The sequence below is a fragment of the Chlamydotis macqueenii genome, chromosome 5 (assembly GCF_036417535.1).
Source record: "Chlamydotis macqueenii isolate bChlMac1 chromosome 5, bChlMac1.mat, whole genome shotgun sequence".
Taxonomy (NCBI): Eukaryota; Metazoa; Chordata; class Aves; order Otidiformes; family Otididae; genus Chlamydotis; species Chlamydotis macqueenii.
In genome coordinates, this window is record NC_141560.1 from 69,831,049 (window position 1) to 69,841,931 (window position 10,883).

Below are 10,883 nucleotides of genomic sequence, written 5' to 3' on the forward strand. Positions count from 1 at the left end.
AAAACCTTGCCGAGGAAGCAAATAGGAAAGAAAAATGAATTTATGTTAGAATGCAGTTTCCAGCACTAGGAAATGTCACTTCCATTGTCACTGCCGGTGTTTCATTTAAATTCACATTGAACTCCGGGTGCTGACAGTCCTCCTCTCGCCCTCCCACAGTCAAACTCAGCTTCCCAAATTCCCCTCTTTGCAGGGCTGCACTGCTAGGCAAGTCCCTGCCTAATTATCAAGGTAGAAAAGGCTTTCTCATCTCAGCTCCCATTGTTGGAGCAGCTGATAATTCCTTTTCTCCGGCATCTTCTGACAAAGGATTATGTCAGTAGGAGATCAGGCGCTCGCCTCTAAGCGGCACAGTTCGGCCACGCACCGCTGTACAAATTAGCATCCATTCTCCTGCTAAACGTCAAAAATCTTATGATTATGTTACTCCCCATGTTGAAGCTCTATCTCCATTGCCAAAGCAGGAGGCTCCGGGAACATAATCCACATTCCCTTCCATTAAAGGCTCTGCCATTGAGGTGCACCGAGGAGGTCCTTCCCTGGAGGCATCGTGCTGGCCAGGAAGAAATACTTAACGGTGACAGCAGACACCGTTACAAGATGTAAAGATATTTCTTGGTCTCCCCTCTTGCCTCACTGAGAATGTTCCCTTCAGGTTGCACCTAAGGTCACCCCCTTCTCATCACAGTGACAATCATGTTGGTAGGTAGGTGGCCGATAAGCTTTACAGCATGGTTTCACGCAGTAGTAGTACGAAGGACACGTAGACAGCGTAGCATCCTTCAGCTCATGGGGACTGGATCCAGCCTTCTGCTGGGTCATGCAAGGATCCCGGCCACCAGGAACAGCTGTGGTCAAAGCAAGCAGGCCGAGCGAGAGCTCACCTTCTAAGTTCTGCACAGGAAACTGAGTTGCAACGTGTCTCAACTGTAGGCATCTTCTATGCATAGCCCATCGATTTTGTATCTGGGATCTCTGTCTTACCACTATAGCACCAGTAATACAACCACAGTTTACATCATTGTACTAATATACAGTCATTAGACAGAAATTGTGTCCCATCTGGTCCATCACTGGCAAGACAGAATACCAGAGAGCAGGAACCACATTTGTCTCTACCCTATTCTCCTAAAAGTCAAAGCCAAAGTTCTCCACTATAAATGTAAAGAACGTATAAAGGTAAAGCAAGAGACAGTATTTTCACCATCAAATAAGATTCAGTTGTAAAACCTATTTATACACATGCAACCGTCATAAAAATATTTTTAATCCTTGAATACATAGTCTATGTTGAAATTTGTTGTCTTTCCTCAGGCTACAGTCCCGCTAAGGTCAAAACTTCATTTGAGGAGATGTAAAGATTTAGCGGGAGAACACTTTTTTTTAGTGGAAAAAGTAGAAATTTGGCTCATTAGATAGGCCGTTTTTGTGTAAGTGTGACACCCACTGGCAGGTAGCAGAGAGTAAAACCTCTGGAGCAAGCAGCTCAATAAACTGCAGCGTCCCAGAGCTCGACATTCATGTAACCTCTTACTCCAACAAACTTTACCAACATATTTGCCCAATGTCAGCCTCACAGAGTGATATTTGTCTAGTAAATACTTTTGAGAGAGAAAAAGATATTAATTAAAAGCGAGCAATAAAGTCAGAGGTGTTTACCCCTTTTCTCCAATAATTCTCCTTTTTTAATAAACAGAACTGATAGCATAGCTGGTTAGAGAAAGTTTTGCAGCAATAACGTCTGCTTTCAGATTTGCTGATTTTTTTTTTCTGACAGTTTGGGCAAGTGAACAAATTATTTCTTCTCTTTTATAAATGTAGAGTAATCACAGATGAAGAAAAAAATTAGATCAGAAAAGTAAGTAGATGCTGGTTAGACTTTGAACCATGGACTGCTGCCCTTCAACCAGTTTTTCCCTCACTTCGTACTCCACCCATCCAGTTCACATCTCTTTAATGTAGCTCCTAATATAATATGTGAGAGACCACCAAAAGGTGGTCCACTCCAGTCCAAGTGAACATGAACAATTCCTGTCCCTTCGTCCACAAAACCTGTCCTTTCATCATAAAAGTCAGTCTGGATGCTCAAGCATTATTTCCTCTTGACAGACTCATGTTGGCCTTTCAAATTTTTCTTCCTCATGTGCCAGTAAGCAATTTTCATGAAGAACTGCTCCATAATCTTCCTAAGGACTGAGGTGAAGCTGACTGGCCTGTAGTTCCCTTCCTTCTACATCAAGGTGATGTAGCATTTCATTTTTCCTATCATATTAATTAATTCATGAGAATTAACTGTAAAATATTATTAAATCCTCAGGTGAATTACAGGATGCAAGGGCCCTGGTCCAAGACCATAGAAAGAGGTGTTACTGAATTTTGGAGATAAAATTCGCTCCCCTAACACTGCAATTTCACGAAACAGGAGGGTAAAGCAATAGCATCCTGCCAACGAAAGGGGCAGCCAACTCCCCCGTCGTCCCCCACCGCGTCGCTTGGCTTTGTGTCAGCCTTGGCGGTTGCCAGGACTATCCAAAAGACAATTCAACTCGCTAACCCATCTGAAAGCTAACTCGCCAAAACAAAAGAGGGCATTTTTTTTGTCAGGTTAGTGAAAAAGTCACTGCAGTCTTGGCAAAAGGAAAGGGAGGATAAGAGTTGAGGGGGGAGAAAAAGACCGTGCCTTTCTGATGGCAGCAAGCCAACAGACCAGCTTGGAGGTTTGTGAAACCGCAACCTAAATACCATACACATTTAGGTCCTAAAATAGTTCTCTAGTGTAATGGTCAGCCCAGGCAACTGTAATTGTAAGCACAGAAAAATAATCTTTTCAATCATTTTTAGATGGTTAGGTGAGGGAAATTTAATTCATGCTTTTCTAGCTACCAAAGCAGGCAAGCGATGCATCCAAGCTTCTAACCTATTTTTCAAAAATGAACCACAGGGCTAGAGACAAGCTGATTTCTCAGGCTGATGCACAGTATTCCGCTGTCAGGAATGCCACTTAAATATTAACCAAAAGTCTGCATCACTCTTCCTACCGCGAGCATCCAGAGCAGAGGAGAGATGGCACTTCAGCCGACTTTTATTTATTCTTCACAGGACAGCGCGTGCAGACGTAAGGAGGTGACGTGTTTTACACCGCATTTCTTTGTTGGTTTTTTGTGGGGCTTTTTATTTCTGAGGCCATCACAGCTGTTTCACAGACTCTATAGCAGGTCCCTATGTTTGATTTGGTTTACATTTTGTAAAAGAACTTTAATTTTGCTATTCACATTCTTTTCCTGAATTGAGCCCTACTCTTCATAAACTCCCTTTTCAGCCTTTGTACTTTTTCCAGTTACTCACTAACATCAGCTGTTGTCTAGGAAACACATCTCGCGTTCTCCCAGGTATCCCGGCACCGTTAATGAAAGAAATCCCTTTGCATCTCTGGGTCACATCATGTTAATTCAGCAGCTCTGTGTGAGAGCCAAGCAACTGATGTAGTGTGCAGCCTGCAATGTAAAATGCTCTTTACAAGACTACCAGAGTGAAAGAGCTACCATAAGGAATCCTTCCTCACAAGCCCTCACAGCGGTTAGCTACACAGGGAATCGGAAATATTCAGAGAATCGCACATATTCAGAGAGTCACATCTCCTCGTACTTACCAAGGCCAAGAGCAAAATATTCAGCAGCTGGAATGGGAGTAGGAAAAAGCCCAGAGTAGTGATATTTTCTCAAGACAAACTCCTGTGGACTGCTACGTACAGTAAGTCTATAGAAGAAATCAGAAGAGGACTTTTGATATTTTCTTGTACAAGAAAAATCTTACAAAAAAAAAAAATCCAAGACCAGACCTCAACACTTATTTAATGCTTTTTCACCTTGAAATTATAGCAAAGCTCTATCCAATTCATCCATCTTCTCAGCTCAATCCAATTTATCCATATTCTCCACCTTCAAGCAGAGGAGTATGTAGATTCATCCAATAACACAGGTCAGACTAAGCGGCAGCAGAAAGCGGACAGTCAGCATTGTCATCTGGATCCGGGCAAGTTTAGGCAGAGCTCATCTTCACTTTTTTTTTTTTTTAAATAGAAGTGATGCTTCCAAGGTCAAACTTTCACAGAAGGATGGTTCTTCAGGCATGAGGTCAACCCCAGCTCTACTGTCAAACAATGGAGTCCAGTTGGTCAACCTGACCTTTCAGCTTGGGTATTTTACAGACCAGTGGAGGCCATGACTGGCTGAAATTCTCCTCTGGTTTAAATAAGAGGCTTTGAAGTCCTGTAAGAACATTATTTTCTCTGGGCCAGACGGGAAATCAATTTGAGAGTAAACCTCCAAAATTCACACCTGGATCATAAACAGTTCTATAAAAAACTACTCAATATCAGTGAAACTATGTATTAATTCATGGCTAAGAAAGTTTTTTGGCTAAAGATGGAAGAAGACTGCTATTAAAAAAATATTATCTGTAAGAAAAGTGGACTGGTGCCTAATTGAGTTAAGGTATTCCCTAAAATAGGGGTGGGCAGCCACAGAAGTACTCCCAGCTGTTACTGTACTCATGAAACTGTGTGAGAATTGAGACTCTGGTCACATAAAGATGATATAAAGATTTCAAGAACACATAAAAGTATATAAGCCTCCTTGTTAGATTTGTATTATTGTCACGAGCAAACAAATACACAAATTGGTTTTTTTAATTAAAAAAACAGATGGCTGTATCAAGACCACTCAGCTTGCTTTGTAGTCTTGGTACCAACAAGCTGTGAGTGCAAATGCCTCACGATGCCTTACTGTAGGATGGGATATGGGATACTGCATCGCGGAGAAGGGGAGGCACAGGCTGGCCATCAGAAAGAGGAAAAACACCCAGGGATTGTGCAAATGCTGAAGATGGGGAGTGCTCATTCGAGCCCAGTGCCAAAAAGAGAGCAGATACCTGAAAAATATGGTGACAGAGAGCAGGAATGGCTTTCAAATAACTCCCTTTTGTATAAATATGTTATTTGTTGTCTGTACCTGCTGACATCTTCTCCGTGATTTTTAATGATGCACCACACTTCTGGTCCTTTGCTCCAGGGAAAGCAAGCCTGCATTAAAATGATAATAAAAAAAAAAAGCCATAATCCTGGTGATTTATAGTCTCAAACTGATCTGCTCTCCTCAGAATATTAAAGCTATTTGCCATTCAAACCCAGATCCAATTTTTGCAAAGGGCCTCTCACATTAATTGAAGGTCAGATCAATATCACTGTTTGTAGGGTGTTTGGAATACATGCCAAGAGACATTTCCATATTAAAATTCAACAAGACATTACACCAACAAACTTATTCTTGCCTGAGGCTAACCTTAAACAGGAAAGAGATATTTCAACTCATTAATCTCATTCTCCTCCATATTAACTTGTCATGTTGTTGGGCATGGCTTCCATCTCTGCAAATTTAATTCATGTCAAAACTTGCCGCTACATTACGATTCTTGTCTTCTTTCTCTCAGGACTGCTGTTTTCTGAAATCCCCTGTTAAAGAGCGGTATGTCATTTGGGTGGGTTTCACTGTACAATGCTTTGCAAACTGGTCCCAGCACGATGCGACGAAGACTCGGCCACGCTGTGGCACTTCCTATAGTCACTGACGGCACCTCTCCCCAGGTTTTCTAGCTGTAGATTTGCAACAGAAATCAAGATCTTTATCTAAAACTGACACAAGCAAAACCGATGATGAGTTACAGTAATTGCTAATCAATTAATTGGGGCCCAAATCTTGCCCTCACCTTGATGTTCATTGCAGTCAGACACGTCTCTTAGCTCTCAGTGTCTGGTGAGGGAACAAGCTTGCCTGGGCTGGAAGACAGCCTGGATTACCTCAGTGGGAATGCAATCAGAAATGTGAATGCTGTCCACTATAACCCTTGAAATGTGTCAAATGTATTTTCCACTTCTCCTGCTGGACGCGAATGCACAATCAGGAGGTAATGAGATCTGCGGGCTTTGCCTCTTACATAAAACACTCATCGGTATTTTATGTTATTAACCTTTGCAGTAAAAGATCACCAGGTCCTTTTCCTCTTTCATTAAAAGCTTTCCAGATAGAAGAAAAGGGTCTGTTCATCCCAAGTATGGTTCCCCCAGTGATTTCAAGAAGCTTTCTACAAAGGAGATCTGCTTTCATCATACATTTTTCTCTCTTCCCTCCCTATTCTGCATACATGAGGTAAAGCAGATGTCATTTGCTTTTTGAAGCCCACCGTCCCCGATTAAAATGACCAACGATCATTTTGATCAAAAGCTGATGATTAGTTGGGGGATTTTCCATTTCCCTTGTATCACCTTGACATTTGGAGCTACCCAAGTGCCTGCATATTGTGTCTCTCCAAAATGCTACTGCTTTTTAAAACAGATTTCCTTGTTTAAAAAAAAAAAAAAAAAAAAAAAATGTCCTCAGGCTCTTAACTCTCTAAGATTTTAGAGATTCTTAGAATGTCAGCAAAGCCCTACTACCAAGTTGACTAGTTTACCAGCTCAAAGTTCCAAGAAAATACTATTTCACGAAAGATGCAACATCTAACTTTGAAGAAAAAATGGAGGGAAAAGCCCCCAAAAGAGACCTTCAAAAAGATGTTGGTATTTTCTGAGTGAACATCAAGATCTGTGATATAACTGATGTCAAGTGTTTCACCTTGGATCCCGATGCTTTAATAGGAAAGCATCGCTGATGCGAAATGCAGAATTGAAAGGCAGTGTTACAGGAGACTGAGGTCTCAGAAATCACTTGCAAGATAACATTCACACTTAAAAGCTAGATGTCAAACATTCAGAGGATTTAATAAATTACATCCACAGAGAAGCAACTGCAGCTATGCTAGTTTACATGTAACCTTCACATGAATTAATATTTTCCCTTACAAGTTATTCCAATGAATAGAAGGAATTCCCCTTGGGAGAAAGAATGAGGAGTAATATCTGCTTACTCTTGCATTAGGTAGAAGAAACATTTAAATGATGGTGAGAAAGTTTTCTTTGTTAGGGGGAACATGGGAGAAGAGGTTGCTTTGCAGTGACACATTAATTAACATGTTGCCAGCAAAGCAATTCTGACAATGTTAATGAAAGCTTATTATCCTTCAGCTATTACCAAACTAAAAAAAAAAAAAAAAGCAACTATGAAGTTCAAAAAAACTTGAAAAATTTTAAAGTATGTAGGAGACAGCTTCTTGAGCAGTCTGAAAGCAGCAGGGTTCTGAGATGAACCTCATGGGCTACACAGGGACATCAAATATATTTAGCACAACATCAGTCTGAAAAAATATTAGTCTGAAAAGCACTCTTATTCTTACTTAAGACCATCTTTGCTTTGAAGAATGGGTCCTATCCATGAGAACTTTTTAATTTAAGAGAAAGTGTAACATTGGGGTGGCAAAAAGCAGGGCAACACTTGATAGAAAACCATCTGAGCTTCTAATTCTGCTTAGGATGCAGAGGCATCAAGAACTTATAAAGGTTTATAGAAGCATTTAGAAAGACCAAAGTTGTGAAGATGATGTTTATAGGGAGCGGCTCCACAGGGAAAAAAAAAGCACCAGCATGCTTGATTTGAAAGAGAAGCTGATCAGTAGCATAAATCAACTATTTGATAGAGAAAAAGAGGACACAGACTAAAGCTATAAAAGAGTCTTGAATGTGAAGACGTACATTTCTTGGATAAAGGAAGGGGGTAAAATAATTAGAGTCACGCTAGGAAAATGATCTGTTAGGGAGTATATTTTGCATTAGTAAAGGTCAAATAAAAGGATGTGGCATTAACCAAACAGGTGTTGAGAATTTTAAGAATTTTACCTTGCAAATATATTGAAAAAAAATCACACCTTCGGAAAACAAAGACATAGCATCCACAACTGAACATGGCTCACTATTGAAGCTGGAGAAGTCTCTTTGCCCAAACCACCCAAAGGAAGCTGAGGATTCCCTTTTGCGAACAGTAACAGTCCCCACCAGACAGAATGCACGCTCTTGATGTGTAAGTTTACATCTTCACAACTAGAAAAAAAAAAAGCAGTGAAGAACAGCCATTACCTTTAGTATTTCTGTTGCACGATGCTGTTTCCAAGAGAGCCACAAACTCTGACCAGTGCAACACGCTTCCTTTGCATCGCATCAGTTTGTGCGTAGTGAGGATATGACAGCTCTTGGCCTGTACCAAGCAAGCTGTTGAATTTCCTTTCACCTTGACTGTGCATAGCAATTGCTCTTATTTTCTGCTCTAAAGACACAAACACTTTAATGATTTAAGGCAACTTCTAATTAAAAGATCTTGATATACTTACCTGGAAGTAAAACAGTGACTCAAATTCAGTTGATAATAGTCTACCTGCTTTTTAGAAAAATGTGATTAAATCACCATCATGGACTGAACAAAGTAGATCGCCCCCAGCCATACAAAGAGTATCTGTAGCCTTTGATTTGCTGTCTTACATTTCTGAGAAGTGTTCTACCTTTGGAGTGTCTCATCTATAAGCTGATGTTATTTACAGAAACAACAGAATCTATTAAAAATATATATAGCTCTTACCTAAAAGTCTCATTGTCAAAGGCAATCTTTCTTCTTTCTCTATCAAGTTCATCTGTGTCCTGGTTCTGGCCAGGATAGAGTTAATATTCACCTGAGCTGGGTGGAGAACTGAAGCTGGTAGCCCGTATGGCTGGGATAGTTAACTAATTAGCTAACAGCTGGGGTTAATTTACCCAAATTAGCCAAAGGGCTATTCCATCCCATCTGACATCATGCTCAGTATATAAGTGAGGAGGGTGCTGAAGGGAGGCCCTGCTACTTGGAAGAGACTGGGTGTGGAGATCTGTTGTGAGCTATTGTACTGTATTTGTGTTCCATCACTCTCTTGTTTTCTTCTGTCATTACTGTTAAATTTACTTTTTGTTCAATCTCAACCCGCGTGCTTGGTTTTTTTTTTTCCTGGTTTTCTTTTGTTTGTCAAATCTCCTCCTATTCTCTCGGAGAGTGGGGGGAGTGAGAGAGAGACTGCGTAGTCTGGTCCCCGTTGGGGCTGAACTACGACAATCTGCTTCCAAGATAAAAAATTTCTGGACTACCTCTGTCCATGAGGTCTCCTTGATATGATACACTAAAGCCATGAATTATCATGAAACTCAAGATACATTATTTCAGTGAGGAGGTGTCTTCTGAGTCCTAACTTCTAAAGTTGAGAGAAATTTGGTTTGTTTGTTTTTTTTTAAAGAAGATATTTATAGCCTGTATGGCAGTAGAGAAGAACATCTGAGTGAACATTAAGCATGCAAAACCTGCTAAATTAGAAAACTGAACCGCAAAGCCATTCTCCAGAACAAGGTGACTTCTGCATGTTTGGCACTGGTGGCACTGTTGATATTACACAGACGTGTTCTGCAGAAGCTCTTTCAAATTTAGGATACTTACCGTCAGCCATACTACTTTTCCACTTCAGATTACAGAGTCAGGCATGACACAGGTATAAAGGTCAACACCTCCAAGGGTTTGCAGACAATCGTAAAGTGAAATGGCAACCAAGGAGTAGCTGGGAACACCAAGAGAGTGTCTGGAGAAAACTGTGGACTATTTTCTTGGCTATGGGTATTCCCTACTCTCTGTTCCAACCGCTCTCACGTTCTGTACACCCACATACGGAAAAGCAGGGCTTGCATGGTGGCTAAGGCAATTTCCTCTCAGAGAAGCAGAGGTTTGCCAAATCACACAAACAGCCTAATAGTTTTACTTATTTTTATCTGTATTTGCTCTTTAGCACCATAATTAATTCTATTTTCAAAATGCACGTTAATTTTGAATAAGATTCCGCATACAGATTGTTAGGGAGGTATTCAGAGCATAATCACGCTCTTCCAGACTGAAAAAGGAGTCAGTTGCAGGATGAGGATTCACATTCTGGCCATTGAGCATTCGCGTCTCAGCCCCAGCTGTGCCAGGAGCCAGAGATGCCAACCAAGGACCGAACAGAATTTTGTTGTGGAGAATGAGAGAAGGAGACCTGGGGAAGGGAGGGAAGAAGAAAAGCCCAAAAATCTCTTTCAGGTATATGCAGATGCTGTAAACATGTACCTCCCTTGCCACTTAAAAAAAATAATACAGACTTTTAAACATTTTCTCTTTTTTTTTTTTTTCCTGATTAACAAGGTGTAAGTATATACTGAAATATATTTTAAAAAATGCAAATCTAAAGCAGATCCTTCATTTTTAATATTGAAATAAGGACAAGTGTATAATTAGCCAAATGAAGGGAATTTTGCTGAGATACTACAAGGGATTGCAAATGTAACTCAGAGATCCAAATATCCAGGTTTATGCTCTTGAACATCACACCTACAAGCAGTCAAGATTAAATTGTAAGTTATGTTGCTTACGGCCAGTTAACAGGGCTACTCCTTTACGTAAACTGATTTACTATCAACTAGCTACAGCAGACCTCTGAAAAATCCTTCCCTTTTAGGTCGTTCAGCTTTGGCCATTAAGAGATCATTTGAATACAGAAATGAGATCACCCTGAGGTGGAACTCATAGTAGTAAGAAGATTCTTTAGAACATCCCCTAGATGCATTTTCAGAAGTTTGTAAGTCCAACTTGCATCTTTTCCCCATCTTTGGAAAGAGGATATTGTGTTAACTGGCAAGAACTTGACAGGTTTGATTTAAATCCTGAAATGCACATCAAACCTGACATCACATCGTCTCAAAGTCCGTGGCACCCAGAATCACATAGAATACATTCACTTGGTATCTGAAACTGTAAAGTCTTCATAGTTGACTCTAATCTTCATAGAGAATATTACAAAAATTTGTCATCAGGAAGATTTTTTTTTTTTAAAATAGAAACTGTGAAACAATTCTGTTT